The sequence below is a fragment of the Pelodiscus sinensis genome, chromosome 18 (assembly GCF_049634645.1).
Source record: "Pelodiscus sinensis isolate JC-2024 chromosome 18, ASM4963464v1, whole genome shotgun sequence".
Taxonomy (NCBI): domain Eukaryota; kingdom Metazoa; phylum Chordata; order Testudines; family Trionychidae; genus Pelodiscus; species Pelodiscus sinensis.
The window spans coordinates 2909919-2927278 of record NC_134728.1 but is presented as its reverse complement, the minus strand read 5'-3'; the positions used below and the strand labels follow the sequence as shown (position 1 = coordinate 2927278).

The 17360-nt window shown below is 57.8% G+C and overlaps 1 long non-coding RNA gene across 1 annotated transcript in view; it reads left to right on the top strand.

Moving 5' to 3' along the window:
- Positions 1 to 15032, top strand: part of LOC142818827 (uncharacterized) — a 53823-nt gene extending 38791 nt beyond the window's left edge. Inside the window, exons 3-4 of the long non-coding RNA XR_012896466.1 lie at positions 12188 to 14006; positions 14642 to 15032. This is a non-coding gene — a long non-coding RNA (uncharacterized LOC142818827). The remainder of the gene's footprint in view (positions 1 to 12187; positions 14007 to 14641) is intronic.
- Positions 15033 to 17360: the final 2328 nt, after the last annotated feature.

Below are 17360 nucleotides of genomic sequence, written 5' to 3'. Positions count from 1 at the left end.
AGGAGTGGGGGCGTGTGTGTCCTAGAAACCTGCTTTCACAGCTGTCTGTGGGGAGACACATGGGGAACGAGTTTGCCATCCTCCCTCCGCTCCCCAGTAGATGTGCATGCATGACACACCTCACCGGGTGATGCAGCAGGCCAGCCCTCGGCAGCGGAAGTCGTGATGCCGGCGTGTGCGGAGTGCGGCAGGCTGTGATCAGGGTGCATTGATCTTTCTGCCCAATGCAGGAAGGATGCCTGCATCACGCCGGTTTACACGAGGTGAGATTCACCCTCTGTTCAGGAGCGAACCCCATCCATGGCTAGGGCCCCTAACCCGCATTAGCAATCACCTGGCAAATTCTACAGATACAGACAATTCCATTAACCATAGGCCAGGCTCCGGAGCCCCTCCTCCCTGTTTTCTAGTTCCTTGCACATCTTGCTCCGTCAAGGTCAGTTCATTGCACGTAGATTCACAAAGCGGCCGCCCGCTTTGCAGGGGAGTGGGCGGGTTCATTGGCTCCTTTTTGTTCCACCGGGGAAATTTAGTCAGAAGTTAGAACCAAGTGCAGCCCATATCCTGTGTCCAAACGACTGGGCAGCTTAACGAAGAGCTTCTCATGAGCCTGTGTTTTCGCTTCTGTAGACTGCGCCTGTGCAGTAGGGAGGATGGCTGTGTGCTGTGTTTGACTCCTTACCCTCAGACACTCACCCCCCCCCCCATTAGTGAACCAGAGGCACGAGCACGGTACAGAAACTGTTCCTATGACAACCCCAAATCTCTACCCTGCGTATCCCCTTCCTAGAACACCTCCAATAAACCACCCACCGCGCCTTGAGAACTGGCCTAGGAAGGATCAATAATGCCATCCAACACGGAAGGAAAACGCTGCACTCATGAGTAAGCAGCCGAGAGTCATGGCAGGTTCGGGTGCTGAGTCTCTCCCGCCGCCCCGGCGCTTGCGGAGAAAGCCACACTCTCGGGGAAGACGAGTGGCAGTTTAGACACAACTGCATTTCCGTCTGGTGGAAACGCGCGTGTGGTGGCACGTCCCTCGTGCGAGGTTTGGAAGCAGGGGGGAGACACATGCAAACGCACGCCGGTGTCGAGCAGGAGGGTCCCCAGCTGGGCGCGAGCTCGTTATTAAACCGCGAGTAACAAGCCATGGCATGCCGGGCTGGGCCTGGGCCTGGGATGGTGACGAGTTGGGTCCGCGGTAGCAGGGCAGCACGGAGGAATTTATTCTCCTCTGCCTATCGAGGGCTCGCACGGAACAGCGCAGACTCCTGGGCTTGGAGGCTAAACACCTTTCACAAGCACTTGTGTTCCTCTTGAGGGAAAGCGAGACTTGCTGGCCTGGGAAGGCAGCCCTCGCAGCTGAGTGTGCACACGCAGCCTGTCTGCAAATATCAAAGGTCAGCGGTGCTGCTGACCTGGCTGCCTGCAGGGCGCCGAGGAAAGGTCTGCCCTTTATGCTGGAAGAGCAAATTTGGCCTCTGGTAGGGAACAGTTTAGACCCAGGAAGGCTCTGTCCTCATCACACGCTGGGAGGAGGAGGGAGGGACGGCCCGAGCCGCACACAGGCACACGAACGCATTTCTGCCTGGGTGTGAGGGAGCATGGGACTGATCCGGGGCTGCGCACGGGTAGCATTCGGGACAGCTCGAGGCTGTGATCACATCTCCCTATATGCAGGATACAGGACAGCTGGTAAAACTACCCGGCTGTGTCTAGACTGGCCAGTTTTTCCGGAAAATCAGCCGCTTTTCCGGAAAAATTTGCCAGCTGTCTACACTGGCCGCTTGAATTTCCACAAAAGCACTGACTTCCTACTGTAAGAAATCAGTGCTTCTTGCGGAAATACTGTGCTGCTCCCATTCAGGCAAAAGTCCCTTTTGCGCAAAAGGGCCAGTGTAGACAGCTCAGATTTGTTTTGTGCAAAAAAGCCCCGATGGCGAAAATGGCGATCGAGACTTTTTTGCGCAAAAGCGCGTCTAGATTAGCACGGACGCTTTTCCGCAAAGAGTGCTTTTGCGGAAAAGTGTCCGTGCCAATCTAGACACTTTTTTCCGAAAATGCTTTTAACGGAAAACTTTTCCGTTAAAAGCATTTCCGGAAAATCGTGCCAAGTCTAGACGCAGCTCCTGTGTTCAAGCCAGGTCAACGGCAACCAGTCATAGCAAGGCTCCGATTAACGGCAAGCCAGCTGAGCTCCTGTTAAAAAGGAAGATTGTGTAGCTGGGTTGTTCTGATTTACCTTCGCATCGTTAAGGCTTTAGGGTTCAGGCAGGGAGGGGGTGACACACACACACTGCAGTGCACCTCTCTCATGGGGGGGGCAGTGACCAATTGATTCAACCCTTCCCGCCTGGCGCTGTCTACCCTCCACACCTGGCTGAGCCCTCAGGACGGCCCTGCCTCTCCTGGGATCTAGCACAGCGTCTTCCTGGAGGAACACATGGGGGAGCGCACAGGGTCACATGTCCCCCTCTCCAGATTTCTCCCCTTTCAGTGCGGCAGGGAAGGGAAGGGAAGGGAGCTGGTTCCAGCCACAGGAAAGAAGGGGGAAGGATGATCTTGCAGAGTTTCCCTCCCTCGCCTCCACTGCTCACATGTAGCTGGAAGCAGCTTGTCCCACAATGTCAAAAGGCAGCTAACACCTGCAGGCTGCTGCTGGCCACCAGCAGAACCCAGCTGCCTCCTGGCTACAGCGCAGGCTGGAAGGGGTTAAGCCCTAAGGATGCCTTGAGCAGGGGACTGCAGGGGTTTCAGCAAACCCAGCTAGGTGGATGGGGGGAAGGGGGAAGCTGGCATAGGAGATGGAGCAGCCCCTTGCTCCGTGGGAGCGGGACCCAGCAGAGGAGGGGTGGGGTGGGTGAAGAGAGTGCTAAGCCCCTATCCTGGAGGCTACTGTAGAGCCTACAGGTTTGGGGTATGAACAGGATGGAAATCATAGACCTGGAGGGGACCTCGAGCCGGCATCAAATCTAGTCTAGGGATGTAAGTGACTAGTCGAGTAGTGACTCAGTTAGTCACCCTCCCTCCCCCTTGCTGCTTCTATCGGAGAGAGGCCGCAAGGGGGGGAGCAGGAGCCAGCACTGGGGATAAGCCGGCTCACCCCAGCTCTGGTTCCCACTGTGGCTGCTTGTGCCCTTGAAACGTACAACACCCCTGCAGGCTCTGGTACATTTCAAAAGCAGAAGTGCTGCAGGGAGCATGGGGTCCCTGCGGGGAGGGGATAAGGAGGAGCAGTGGGAGAGGAACGCGCCACATGGGGGGGGGACGGGTGTAAGGAGGAGCAGCGGGAGTGGAATGCGCCACACTGGGAGGACGGGATAAGGAGGAGCAGCGGGAGTGGAATGCGCCACACAGGGGGGAGGAGATAAGGAGGAGCAGCGGGAGTGGAATGCGCCACACAGGGGGGAGGGGTGTAAGGAGGAGCAGTGGGAGTGGAATGCGCCACTCAGGGGGGAGGGGTGTAAGGAGGAGCAGCGGGAGTGGAACGCGCCACTCAGGGGGGAGGAGATAAGGAGGAGCAGCGGGAGTGGAATGCGCCACACTTGGGGGAGGGGTCTAAGGAGGAGTAGGGGATTTGAGGGGTGTGTTGAAGGCCAAACCAGGCAGAGAACAGCAAGAGGGTGAATTGCAGGGCAACTCGGAACTGGCAGCAGCCTGGTGCCTGCCTGCACTCACCAACCACTGCAGCCAGTGCTAGCTGGAAATAGGATGGGGAACGGGTCCTGCTGTCTCAGGACTGGCACGCAGCCGGTGCTGCACTGAGAGACCAGCAGGGGGCGCCGCTGGCCCCTTGCGCTGCATCTTCACCCCTCCGCCAGCTTTGCACACTCACCCCTGTTGTCAGCCACTGGACCCCCACTCCCTGCTGGCGGGCGGACAGCTGCTGAGCCAGGATCCAGCCAGTACAGCTCCCTCAGGCAACCTTGCAGCCCCTGTGCCGGGACTATCCAGCAGGACTGTGCCGGCTCTCGGGCTGCTTTCCTGCAGAAGAACAGTGTGGAGCAGCCAGGCCATCCGTGGGATATATGGGCCCTCCGCAGGGCTGATACACTGGCACCCTCCTGCCCATCTGGCAGCGAGGGGTGGGGAGAGGTGGTGATTTTTTAGGGCGGTGATTTTATAATCTTCAGCAACACACTCATGAAATATTAAAGCAAATGTTAAACTGGGGTCCAGTGGACTAACAGTAAATTCAGAAGGGTTGGCCAATGCCTATTAAATGGCTTCATTACCACTTGAATGGCTCTTTCACAGGTCAGATGTTCTGCTAATAGCTCTGGCAGGCATCTCATTTTTAAATTAACTAGATCCTCTCTGGAGGAAGCAGAGCCACAGAACAGGGACAAGAGGAGGAGGATGGGAGGGCATTAAGACCCAGGGGTGCCCCAAATTTTCAGGTGCCCTAGGCAGCTGTGTATTCTGCACCTGGGTAAGGGCGGCCCTGGAGCAGCCAGCACAGGGACCAGAATCTGGCTGCAAATGCTTGAGCCAAAATATAAACACCCAGCCGTGTCCCCAGATGTGTCATGTAACGGAGCCAGCACAAGGCCCGTGTTTCCACGCTGAGCAGCTTTCCTGGGGCAGGCAGCTTTCCTGGGGCAGGCAGCAGAAGAGTCCATCCGTCGCCACAGAGCTTGGAGCAGGGTCAGGTCACCCCTGTGTGATGGAGCCAGCCAAGCAGAGCAGCCTATTCACCCCATCAAAGGGCGAGGCCCAGCCTAGCTAGGAAATACAGACATGTTGGGGACCCTGGATACAGCCTGGCTAGCCCTGAGCCCTGTCAACCCCTGCAGAGGAGCACAGTGAAGGCAGAACGAGGCTCAGTGCGCCTCGGCTGTGACTGGCTGCCTGGGGTAGCAATAAGGAAAAAGCATTTCCCTGTCGCCATGTGTATTTGGTCTGCCACGTTCATTCTCCTCCCGCCGGCGGCAACTTGCTTTCTGCCTTCACATGCGCTTCCCAAGGGAGAGGACAGCGCGTTGGATCTCTTTAGCGGGGGGTTAGTGGGGAAAGGAGTCCAACCCGCACAGAGCCCCTAGACCCATCTTGCCTCAGTGACCCAGTGGTCATCTAGCTCCTTATCTCAGGGGCAAACTGCAGTCTGAAAGGGCCACTTGTTGGCAAGGGGATGTGGACATGCTGCCTTCTACTGCCCTGGCTGCCTCCCTGTAGCCCTAGTACCTCCATGAGCCCCTATTCCTGGCCTCAGCCCTGCTCTAGCCCAGGTATCCTGTGTTACTCCCCCAGGCAGCCAGATTCCTCCTGCTCTACAGCTAGAGCAAGAATCGGTGCCGCTCTGCCCTTGCAGCCTTTTATAGGGCCCAGCCTGGCCCTGATTGGCTGACCGCTCCCCACCCTGATTGGCCCAGGCCCCCTCTGGCCTACTTGTAACCCTCTCCCTGCTGGAGTGGGCTACCGCAGCGCTACACAGAGCGTTGACACGACCCGCCCGAGAACAGGCAGCGGTTCGGTGGCACAGCTGGGAATGAAACCCTGCTGCCCTGACTCTGCTTCCTGTGGGCTCACCAAGACCGCGCTCCCTCCCCTTACTAATTAAATCATCCCCCGCTCTGCTCTCATCCCCTGGATTGGCCTGGCTTACAAATCATGCTCTTGGCACTAATGACTCGGCGTCACTGCAAACATTCTTCCAGCTGGGTGCTTCCCGGAGCTGTTTGCAAGGCCCGTTTTTTCCTGGATGGCTTCTCTCTGGGCTAGGCACTGCCAGTCACCTGGCACGTGTGTCACTAGCTTGGGTAGCCACCGGCCTTTCCCTGGGCACCTGAGAGGCGGTCCCCCCCCCCGTTTGTCTCAGCTGGGTGCATTGGATTGAATTAGCGTCGCCCTGGCAGGGCTGGTCCGAGCTCCCAGCATTTGTCTGCCTGGTGAGAAAGCAGCCTGAACTTTCTGGGCTGGTTTGGAGGGCGCAGGGTCCCCTCTTGTCGGGAAGGACCAGCGTTTGTCCCAGAATACAAACAGGGGCTTGTTAGCAGCAGCAGGAGCTGCTCTGTTTGCTTCGGACCAAGAGGTTCCTGTTTTCTGCCAGGAAGCCCAATTGATGGCGTTTGGAGGCCAACTGGTTTCTCTTTGTCCAAGGCCTGTTGATGGATCCTTAGCGAGGCTTTGTCGGGAAAGCAATGGAGGGCCTGGAAGCAGACTTTGGAGCAGGGCCTGGCTCCGTCTCATTGCCGGGCCTGTTTCCATTTCCCTCCCCTCTTCTGACTCCAGGGCTTTGCCCAGTCTTGCTGCTGAGAACAGCCTCCCTCCCAGCCCGCCTGGGCTTTGCTTTTCTTTCCCTGCTCCCCCGCTGCATCGGAATGAATAGCGAGCTGGCGTCTCCCAGCATATTTCTCCAGGTCACAAATCACGGCGCTGGAAGAGCTTGTGAAAACACCCCGGCCATCTCCTGGAGGAGAAACTTCCCTCCCAGCAGGTCAGGGGTGCTGCCTGAGGGGGAGGCAATTCGGGGGCCTGCTTTGCAGCCCTCAGTCCATGTCTGCGGTCCCTGCCACATAACCCAGCGTGCCCCACAGAGCCCCAGGCCAGACTGCAGGGCACCAACGCTCAGACCCCAAGAAGAGGGCCCCAGATTTAGTGCTGGGGCCAGTGGGGCTTAGTGCTCTGGGACCAGAGGCAAATCCAGAGGGGGTCTGATTTCTCGATGTGGCTCAAGGTGACTGGGGAAACAGACAGACAGACAGGCAGACAGACAGGCAGACAAGCAGCTTGTGACATCTCTGTCAAACTCAGCCCCTCTCTGCGGCTGGGCACTCTGCCTTAAATATGATCTGAAACCAAATGCCACCTTCCTAGCCCATCTCTGATCAACTGGTTCTGTTCTGCTCTGTTCAGGTCTCCTACTGAGTCCATCCCCATAGGCACGGGAACTGGAGGTGCGGGGGGCTTCCCAGCCTAGCACGGGGCACGGGGGGGGGGGGGCTTTTCTCCCAGCCTCAGCAGGGTTGGGGGGACATCAGGGGTAAAGGTAGATCTCAGCACCCCCACTCTTAAAAATGTTCCCGTGCCACTGCCCATCACCATGGTACCTGGTAGCTACTGTATGTATCTGTGCAGCCTGGTTCCTGTAGTGGTACAAGTACCGAGGGGGTCTTGCCAGTTTGCTGAGCGTGCCGCCCCATTGGAGAAAGCTGATTGGCAGTCTCTGGGCGATGGGACACGCTGCTCTCTTGGTCTTTTCTTTGGTGCTCTCCTTAATGCAAAATAAGTCCCCCACTTCCCGTGGTTTGCTCATGAGTAGGGAAGCCGTGGTACTCCCTCTCCAGGTATGTTAGCTGCCTGCTGGATGGTGATCTCCAGAGCCCGGCAAATCTGTGGATATCTGCTTTCTAGCCACAGTTATCCACACTCGCAGATATGGATGCGGATATCTGCCGCTCGGTTTTGCAGATATGGATGTGGCTACAAAGTTTGTATCTGCGCAGGGCTCTAGTGTTACGCAAATGAAGCTACCAACTCCTACCCACAAAGAAATGTTGACCAAGAACTGTCGCCTAAGTCCAGCCAATCTGCCCCACATCCCGCTGCTGTCAGACCCAGTTTGCCGTACACTGGTCTGTCGTGCGCCTGGGCTTGTTTACACTTTTTCAAACCCAAGTTCAACATGATCAACTTAGGTTTGAAGAAAGAGCTCGACTGGATAACGCACTACAAAAGCAACTTCCCCGCCTTTGATATTCGCATCTTCACATCTCTTGCTATGAATGATACACATCCAACCTGACTTAATGAGTGTCATTAACACTGGTCCTACAATTGACAGGTAATGTCTTTTGCTGTTATATAGCCCCTGGATTCTGTAATTGCCACTCCAACTCATTTGAGGAAGTGGGTTTTGTCTACAAAAGCTCATGACCTAATACATTTGTTAGTCAAGACAATAATCAAACCCATCAACTCATTCTGCTTCTCCTTCATGAAGCAGTCCAGGGAGGTTCCCATGCTTCCCCTCACTGTCCGAGGGTCTCCCCTCTTTGCCCCAGGGGCCTGCTACCCCTCCCCAGTTTGAATTGTGCATCTCACTGGTTCTCCATTGTCACCTTTCATTCTGGCTGGTTGCAGGGTCCAGCTCTGGACTCTTAAGTCCTGGCTGTCCGGGGTGCCGAGTGAGTGGCCACGCATTGCAGGTGCCTCAGTTTCTCGGTGCCCAAAGCGAGACATTCCTAGGGGATCTGAGCTCTCCCAGCGCTGATGGCTGCAACTAGAGCAGTGGGTGGCCAGTCTCTGTGCAAGCGAGGGGCTCCCCAGTGTCCCCGCTGGGCCCCACAAACTGCCATGCCTGAAATCAGCGGCTGCTATTGGAACTCTGCCTGGCCTTTCCTGCTACATCAGTGGTTCTCAAATGGAGTCCCCCCCCATCCCTCCCACCCATCCCCCGATCACTTGAAACTGCCTGAGGGTCTCGGCGGATCACTTCGTGATCTTTGCAAAGGCGGGTGGCACGGCGAGCGAGCGGTTGCAAAGCCCTTTGGACAAACGCGCCATAGAAGAAAACCCTTAATAAGAATTACAGCTGATTTGTTCTTGTGAAGGGGTGTCTGCCCTGCACTGGCCCTTTAAGGGTTAAAACCCAGCCCTGGGAGAAGGCTGTGGGGAGAAGCCTGCAGCTGAGGCAGGTACAGCCCATTAGGGCCCAGCTGGGGCTGTATAAATACGGGCTCCTGGAGGGGAGGTGGGACACAGAGTCACTTTGCCCAAGCTGGGGAGCAGGAGGTATCCTGATTTAGAGCTGGGCTGGGGTGCTCTGGCCAGGCAAGCTCCCAGGCTGAGGCCTTGCTCTCAAGGCTGGAGGGCCCTAGGGCTGTGGGGAGGCAGCGGAAGGCAGTGGGTCCCCGCCCCCTTGCCAATGCTGAGTGGCCATTTCAGATGCAGTTTGCCCGTGAGATAAGGGGCGAGATGGTGACTGGCCGTGGGTCACTGAGGCAAACAGGGCAGAGGGGGTGGGGGGTTCTCGGAAGGGAAGGACCCCAGAGTTCAGGGGCCCTGTGGCAGGGCGGTATCCAGAGGGGAGGACGTTGCCGTCTGGGAGGGACATGGGTCCTGACGCAAGGTGGTGGAGGCAATAACCAGTAATAGCAGGCGAGACACCCACCAGAAGGGGGCGCTCCAGGGCTGAAGTGCTAATTCCCAACGTGATCAGCAGGAGGCGCCGCAGCGGTGAGTCCTGCCGTGGTACAGTTCTACAAACAGAAGCCCCCCACTCACTTTCTAGTGGGGGGGAGTGTCTCTCCCTGGTCATTGCAGCCACAGGGCTGGGAAGGAGCCGTCTCTCCCACCAGCCACAGCTGTGGAGTTGGGGAAAGTCACGTCTTTCTCTGGCCGCTGCAGCCCTGCCCATCCCAACCCCCCCCCCCCCTTCTTCTAGCCCCACTGCCCCCTACCCCTCACTCCTCCCCAGCACACCACCTCCCCTTATATGTGAGGGTCCAGAGGCCAGGCACCTAATTAGTGGCGCCACACCTGCAAGCCACTAATTAGGTGGGTAGCCCTTCATTCCCTCGTGTGCGGCTGCCCAGGTTTGCACCTTAGGGAGAACGCCCTATGGACACCTGGATGGAGCTCGCGGATCTGGGGTGGTCCACAAACCACGCTTTGAGAGCCTCTGGACTACACAGACCTTGGACTTGGCCTGGAGCTAGTCCCTCCCCCACACAGACTTTCGCTGCCTCCTTCCAGGACAACCCCGGGCACTGCGTAGCCTGGCCCCTTAGCACTGAGTTCTTATGCCTTGCCTGCCTGGTTTCCAGCCTGCTCAGCCCTGGCAGGCTAACGTGAGGCCTGCAAGGAGTGGGCGGTGCTCCCACCACGGCCCCTCCCCTGGCTGAGGAGCCATGGGGCTAACCAGTCGGCGCCTGGCAAAGTCACCGCAGGGCCCCCTTGATTTGTATTCCTACCTTGCGCTGATTCATTCCAGGCGCTCGCTTTGTGCTTTCCCTGCCAACCGCACGCTGGGCGGCTGGCTTAAAGGATTTGCCCACAATAACCATCAAATCCGCCTCCTGGCCCGTAAGCTGCTGCACTGTTCCCCTCCCCGGTGCACCGCGCTCCTAGCACGCAGGGCGGCCGGCTCTCGCGCTGCGCCCCGGTTCTTTACAACCCGCCGGCGTCTCCTACCTGGCCCCAAAGCCCAAGGAGCCTGGTTTCATTCCCCCCGCCCCCACACTCGGTTTCTCGCTTCCTGGTTTTGGGTTCGGCTCAAGTGCAGTGTGGGCCGCTCCCCGAAGGGGAAGGACCCAGCGGATGCTCTGGGTTGCTGGTCAGGGGACGGGTTTTTTAAAGGAGCAGAATGAAGGAGTGTTGTCTAGGGCAGCAGTTTCCAAAGGGCGGGCCGTGATCCAGCACTGGGGGTGGGATGCCAGGCGCTGGGGCTCCTAGCTGCAGGGGGATCGGCTCCCAGTCAGCGGGGGGCTAAGGCAGCTCCCTGCCTCTCCTGGCCCAGCTCCTGGGGGGAGGGGGAGCACACAGGGCTGCGTGCACTGCCCCTGCCTCCAGCACTAGCTCCGCACTCCCATGGGCTGGGACCCGGCTGCTTCCGGGGGCAGCCTGGTCTACGGCGCCTGGAGAGGCAGGAAGCTGCCTTAGCCCCCCGCTGACTGGGAGCTGCTGGAGATAAACCCCTCCTGCCCCAGCCCTGCCCCCCCAAAGCTGGAGCCCTCTCCTGCACCCCATGGCTCCATCCTCAGCCCCACTCCGCAGCCCACTCTCCCGTCACATGATATTGGGCCCTGGGATTGACGATTTTCTTCCGCTGACCCTACAAGGATGGGGCGGTGGGGCTGCTGTCACAGCGACATCAGCCGGGGGTGTCTGATTTTCCTCCGGACCCTGGATCGACGCAGCTTTGCCGACCTCACTTTCAATTGTAGGCCGAGCCTGCCTACGGCCAGACCATGTGGCGGGCGGAGGCAGAGATGAGAGTAACTTACATTTCTTATGGGTACTGGTGAATCGCTCCCCCGGGATGCGGGTTCGGGGGGGTCGAGCTGAGAGGGGCATTGGGGCTGTTTAGGAAGGGGGGGGTGTCAAGCCCCTCCCCCCACGATTCATTCCAGGAGGCTGCCTGTGGCTCCCTTTTGTCATTCTCAGGGCGCTCAGAGCGTGGGCGACTCACTCCTCTGCCCGAAATGTGCACACGCTGTTCGCTTTGCTCTTGCTCCCTGAGGGGAAGGGGAGCAGCAAGCAGCGTCCGTACAAATCTCTGGTGGCAAGGGGCCCTCCCTACATAATGCCCTGGAGGAGGGCTCGGGGTCCCGGATCGGTGGGGGAGCTGCCCCAGCCGGCCCTTAGCAGGCAGCCCGGGGTGCCCAGCTGGGAATGTGCCACCATCTCCTGCAACTGGGTGCCCCAGCCAACCGGCTCTTTCATGCCGGAGCAGGGCACGGGGGCGCTGGCTCCCTTTCACCCCTGCGTGTAGGACTCCTGGGTTCTGTTCGCAGACCCGGCACTGATGGGTCCTGGGCGACCGAAGGGGTCTGCTTTGCAGGTGAACTTTAGATCCACCAAGTTACATTGCGCAGGGCTGTGAAAAACTGCACATCACTGAGCAGCCTGGCTATGCAGCCTCCCCACAGTGGAGACGCGGCTAATGCTTGTCGCTGGAAGAATGCTTCTGCCCACCTGGCCACCAGTGACTGTGGAGGTGGCGTTCCTGGAAAACCCATTTGTCTCAGCAGTCTGCATCTACACTATGGGTGACAGCAGTAAGCTGAGCGCTTGAGTGGCCACCCAGGAGAGATTCAGGTGCCACCCAGCTGATTAGCAGAGCACCCAAAGCCGGCAGTGTGTGTTTCCACGGGTGGTGCACATCTGTACAGGTATTGGTGCGCAAAACAAAATTTATTCTGCACATGGGTGGAAAAAACACTAGAGGGAACATTGGATGACAGCAAGAGCGCTGTGGTGCCATAGTTGTGCATACAAGCCCTGAGTCATTCAAGGTCTTGTGTCTTGGTTTCTGCCTCCCTCCAACGGGGACAACACTTCACAAGCCCGAGGCGGTTGTGAGCCGTGATTAGTATCTTTGCAAAATGTTTTGCGATCCTCACTTGAAAGGAGCTTAGAGGTGAAAGCATTGGTAGGAGAAGAGTCGAGATGTGGCTCTGCCTTACTCTGAACCTCAGGGTCACGGAATTTCAGAGTTACAGCTTGTCTTTTCGGCTGCTTGTAGGGGGCCTTCTGCAAACCGGAGATCCGGATCTGGGCTCCGACTTTGAAGGAGAGGACAGTTCTGGGATGTTTTGATCTAACGTTCTGCTAAGGGCCTGTCATTCACTTTCAAGCTACTTCACCCTTTGTACCCAGATCCCCCAGCAGCTGCTAATGATCGTCAGTGCGTGGCCTTTGCCGGTGTCTTGTGGGAAGTGCGCAGCCTCCGCTGAATTTCTTGTCTCCCTCATTAAAACAGTTAACTGACCTGCGTTACCAGCTCCCGGAGACAGTCCTTGTGCTAACCTACTGCAGCTGAGATGCTGCTTCTGTGCATGGTGTCAAATTCTCCATGGTCCAGGCTGATGCGATCGTCTGCTGAGGTTGTTTTCAGTGCTTCATTTCACTGCTCTCAGAGCAGCTTGACCGGTGGAACTTCTTTAGCACCCTCACCCTTCGCACCAAGGTGCTGGGGCCTTGAACAGGATGCATGTCCCTGTCCTGCAGCACGAAAGCACCAGCAGTGTCCAGGTTTCCTTCCCAGGCCCTTGACTATCAAAGGGCTTTGCAGTCCTGCAAACAGATTTCCACACGATCCCTCCTCTGGATTACCTAATAATTGTCGCTTTCAGTAGAAACTCAGCCGGCCACGGGAGCCAATGCATGACTAAGCCCTGTTGTCTTGAAACATTTCTCCTGCTGTCTCATTTCACTTCCCTGTTTCAGTCTCTGAAAGGGCCTGATAAAGGAATCTGGAAGCTGGCATCGGCCAGAAACGGCCGAGATTACAGATCCGGCATTGGCACAGAAGATTTTCAGCTCTGTATGGTTAGTGTGTGGTTGGACTTTTCAGTGCTCTCTTTCTAATTATAGATGGTCAAGTGGCTGGCTGTGTGCTGTGGGGCTTTGGAGCATGTCTGTGTCTGGGTGCTGTTGGTGGGTCAGACTGCGCGTCCCGGCTTTGTATCAGGTTGGGTCCGAGTGCTGCGGGTGTGCCAGATGCTCCTTTCCTTCACCCTGTTTTGTAACAGGGAAGAGACAACCTCCCGCTGACCTCCCAGGGGAACATCTGTATCCATATTGCATTTGTCTGCAGGACAGACGTGCACCAGCAGCCTGGAATCGGAGTCAAACCTGCAATATCCCAAATGCATCGACTGCAGCCGTTGGGGGAGGAGGGAAGAAGGGAGGCCTCAGTCTTCCAAGCTGTTGTGGTTCCCAGCTGCAGGCCAACATTGAGATTTTTGAAGGCAGGAAAATCCCCCCTCCCGGGGCCAGTAATAAAAGCTGAAGAAACAAGGCCGAAGATGTCGCTCTGCGGCAAGAATTAGCGACACTTCCCTTTGTATTCCAGGGAGCATTTCAAAGTGCTACAAGTACAGAGGCCTGACATGACTGGAGCTCACAGATCCAGAGCCCGTGAGTGCACCAAGTGTCCATGGAAATGCTCTGAGAGCGAGGGAGGAAGGCAGGCTCTGTAGTGAGAGATTGTGACAGGGCGCCTGCCCTGCACTGGCCCTTTTAGACCAGGACTCAGGCCCTGAGCCAGGGCTAGAAAGAAAGAGGCCAGCTGGAGAGGTTTAGGGCCAGTGAGAGCCCAGCTGGCAACTATCTAGGGCAGCACAATTGGCTTATGGAAGCCAGCTGAACCCATTAGGGGAGTGAGAACCCAGCTGGCAGGTATATATAGAGAAGCACAGGTTGCTTGGGGGAAGGCCAGTGGAGGGCTGACTGCAGAGGAAGCAGGAGTCCCTTGGAGGGAGACTGCCTGCCGAGGGGATGCCGGCCTGGAGATCGCAGCCAGCTGGACAAGTCCAGGAGAAGGAAGCCCGGGGATCCAGGTAGGAAGTGGCCCAGGGCAGGAGCGGGAGCCGCCCCTCCTGGCCCGAGAACCTCGGTGCGTTTCGGCTGGATGGCCCCACCGAGGGAGTGACCCGTTACCTGGTCGCTCACAGGGCCCTGGGCTGGGACCCGGTGAAGTAGGGTGGGCCTGGGTCCCCCTATCTGGGGTGCGCCCCGCTACAACAGTTGTAAACTGCTTTGTGGACTCGGCCTTGCTTAAAGGGCCAGTTATATACTGCGGTGTGCCTATGATGAGCAACCCATACAGACTGTAACTTGCCCTGAGAGGGGCTATATGAGGACAGTCAAGGGGCACTGAGGCACACTGGGGGCATCCACCCCCTTACAGAGATATTTGCAGCAAAGCATGGCGAGGCAGGGAGGAGCAGACCTGCACGGATCCCATTGTGCAGAGGAGCCTGTCCGGAGCCCTAGATATAACCTGGACAGAGAACGATAACCAGCAACGGGCATTTAGGCCTGTTGTTACTTTTTAAGTGGGAGTGTTGCAATATAAATGTGTTAAGGGCTCGCAGCTGGGGAAACAAAGCCCCCGTGAATGTAATTACATGGAAGTGAGATGCTCTGCTAGCCCACCACGGTGCCTCCTGATCTGTTTTTTAAATTTTCCAAGCATCAAGGTGGGAACCGGTATGAAAAAGTACAGCGCACGAGAACAAAGCGGTGAGAGCCAGACCAGGAACCCAGTGACCCCCTGCAGCGTGGCACCTGGGACCCTCACACAGGACTCCCCGTGCTCACACAATCAGGAGCCCAAGAAAACGCTGCACGACTGAGCTTTGCCCCTGAAGGATGGATGCAGGAAAAGACCCAGCTCCTGATTTAGGAGAATTGTGCAGCCAGCCAGGGATGTGGAGGGACCCCAGGGGAAGTCTCTAACGCCGGCTGCTAACAGGGATCATGTGTCTTTAACCAGTGGAGGTCTTCAGAGCATGGCCAGGCTCAGGGGTGTTCAGAGCTAGGGAAGGGTAGAGTGGCTGGTAGGTTAACAACATTGAGGAATAGGAAGGAGAAGAAATAAGGCGGAAAAGGAAACCCGGGATGGGGCGGGGGGTGCGATGAAGTTTTGGAGCCAGGGGATGTGGTGGTGTCATCCGGGTCCTTCTCTCTGGCCTGGTCAGGATGCGTTAGTAGGGAGACCAGCTGTCCCGTATTTTAGACCTCCTGCATGTGCCCCAACTTTTTCTTAAAAATGGACAAATTGTCCCATTTTTCTGTCTCTCCCTCATTAGTACTGGTGGGTCCTGCTACTGGCCGGATCCTTGCTCACCAGCTGCCACCCACCAGTGGGAGTGTGTGTGTGTCTGTGTGTGGGGGGGGTCCAGTGGCTGATGACAGGGGTGAGTGTGCAAGGCTGGTGGTGGGGCAAAGATGCAGCATATGGGGCCAGTGACGCCCCCTGCTGGTCTGGACTTGGACATCAGGGCCCCGTTCCCCATCCTATTTCCAGCTAGCACTGGCTGCAGTGGTTGGTGAGTGCAGGCAGGCACCAGGCGGCTGCCAGTTCCGAGTTGCCCTGCAATTCACCCTCTTGCTGTCCTCTGCCTGGTTTGGCCTTCAACACACCCCTCAAATCCCCTACTCCTCCTTGCACCCCTCCCACAGTGTGGCACATTCCACTCCCACTGCTCCTTCTTACACCCCTCCCCCTAGTGTGGCACATTCCACTCCCGCTGCTGCTCCTTACACCCCTCCCCCCGGTGTGGAATGTTCCACTCCCGCTGCTGCTCCTTACACCCCTCCCCCCGGTGTGGCACGTTCCACTCCCGCTGCTGCTCCTTACACCCCTCCCCTGAGTGTGACATGTTCCATTCCCGCTGCTCCTCCTTACACCCCTCCCCCCGGTGTGGAACGTTCCACTCCCGCTGCTCCTCCTTACACCCCTCCCCCCAGTGTGGCACATTCCACTCCTGCTGCTCCTTCTTACACCCCATCTTCCACTGGGCCAAGGCCGACTCCTGCCTCTGCTCCGCCCTGCCCCACCCCTTCTTCCAAGCCCCGCCCCTGCTCTCCTCCCACCCCTTCTCACCCCCTTGCCCTCTCCCCCAAGCAATGTGAGCCAGAGGATTACCGCGGGGCAGCAGCAGGGTTCGGCCCCTCTCTCGCACTCACCCCAGCAGTGGGAGCTGGATCGCCCCAGCAGCCCGCTCTGCTCCCAGCCCCACGCAGTGTGTATGTGCAATGGGCCAGCAGCAGGAGAAGCAGAGCGCAGTGGGCCGGGAGAGGGTGGCAAGGCACCTGCCAGGTTGCTCTGGCTCTTGCTGCCACTATAGGTGGGGGGGCCGACCCCTATTGCTGCCCCACGCCAGGCCTCCAGGTAATCCCCTGGGCCCCACCCATTGGACGGTTGAGGCAGGGCTGGAGGCAGCCGCTCTGAGCCGTTCTGTGGACTGCACGGCTCTGATTCGGGTACATCTGTAGGCCCAGTTATCACAACGCCCCCACTGAGCGGCTGCACTAGGGCCCAGGGTACCGCTGTCTGGGCCCTGCCTCCATTCTAGAGCTGTTCATTTACAAATGATCGAATGACTAACCAGGGATTTCTGTGCGCCGCAGGTGCCAGTGCTGATGTGGCCTTTCTGCGTGGCAGGCACTGTCAGGGCGCTGGGAATGTTGGCAGCCAGCAGGGGGTGGTAGGACACTGAGGTGGCCCAGGGAGAGCAATGGAACCTGAATTAGCTGGTGCCAGGGGTTAGTCTGCACAGCCTGGGGCCGGGGCCAGCTCCCAGCCCCATGCAGCACAATGCGCAGACAGCGGCCGAGTCACGGATACTGCCAGCCGCCGCCCCTCCAATCTGCCTGGCTCCGGGTGGTGGGGGCAGTGCACAGCCCCTCACCTTGCTCCAAGGGGGCTGTTTGGTGTATGAGGAAGAGACTAATCGTAATCGATACTTTTAAGTTGCTTTTTAAAAGTCGGGTTACTCTGGGAATTTGCAGCTTGACTGTTACGAGCGAAAGCAGCAGCCTCCTTCGACGCCTGTGTGTCTCCTTCCTGACCCGGCCCGTACCGAGGCCCCGTGATGCTGGGAGGGGATTTACACTGTGCTGCTCAACAGATGCTTCCTTAAATGATGCATGTGGGCAGAGGGCCAAATCCGGAGGGGTGCTGAGCTCCCAGGACGGCTGTTGCCGCTCCGGAGTTGGCAAGCCCCGTGCCGCTCCGGATTCGGCCTGCTCGTTGCAAAGCGCGTTGGGATGCTCTGGGAGGAAGATGCTTTACTGAACACCGGCTATTACACAACCTGAGTGCGCCAGAAGGCTGTGAGCGTGATTAAGAGCTAGGGGCTGGGAAGGCAGCTTGAGAGGCCAAGTAACGCGAGGACAGTTCTAAT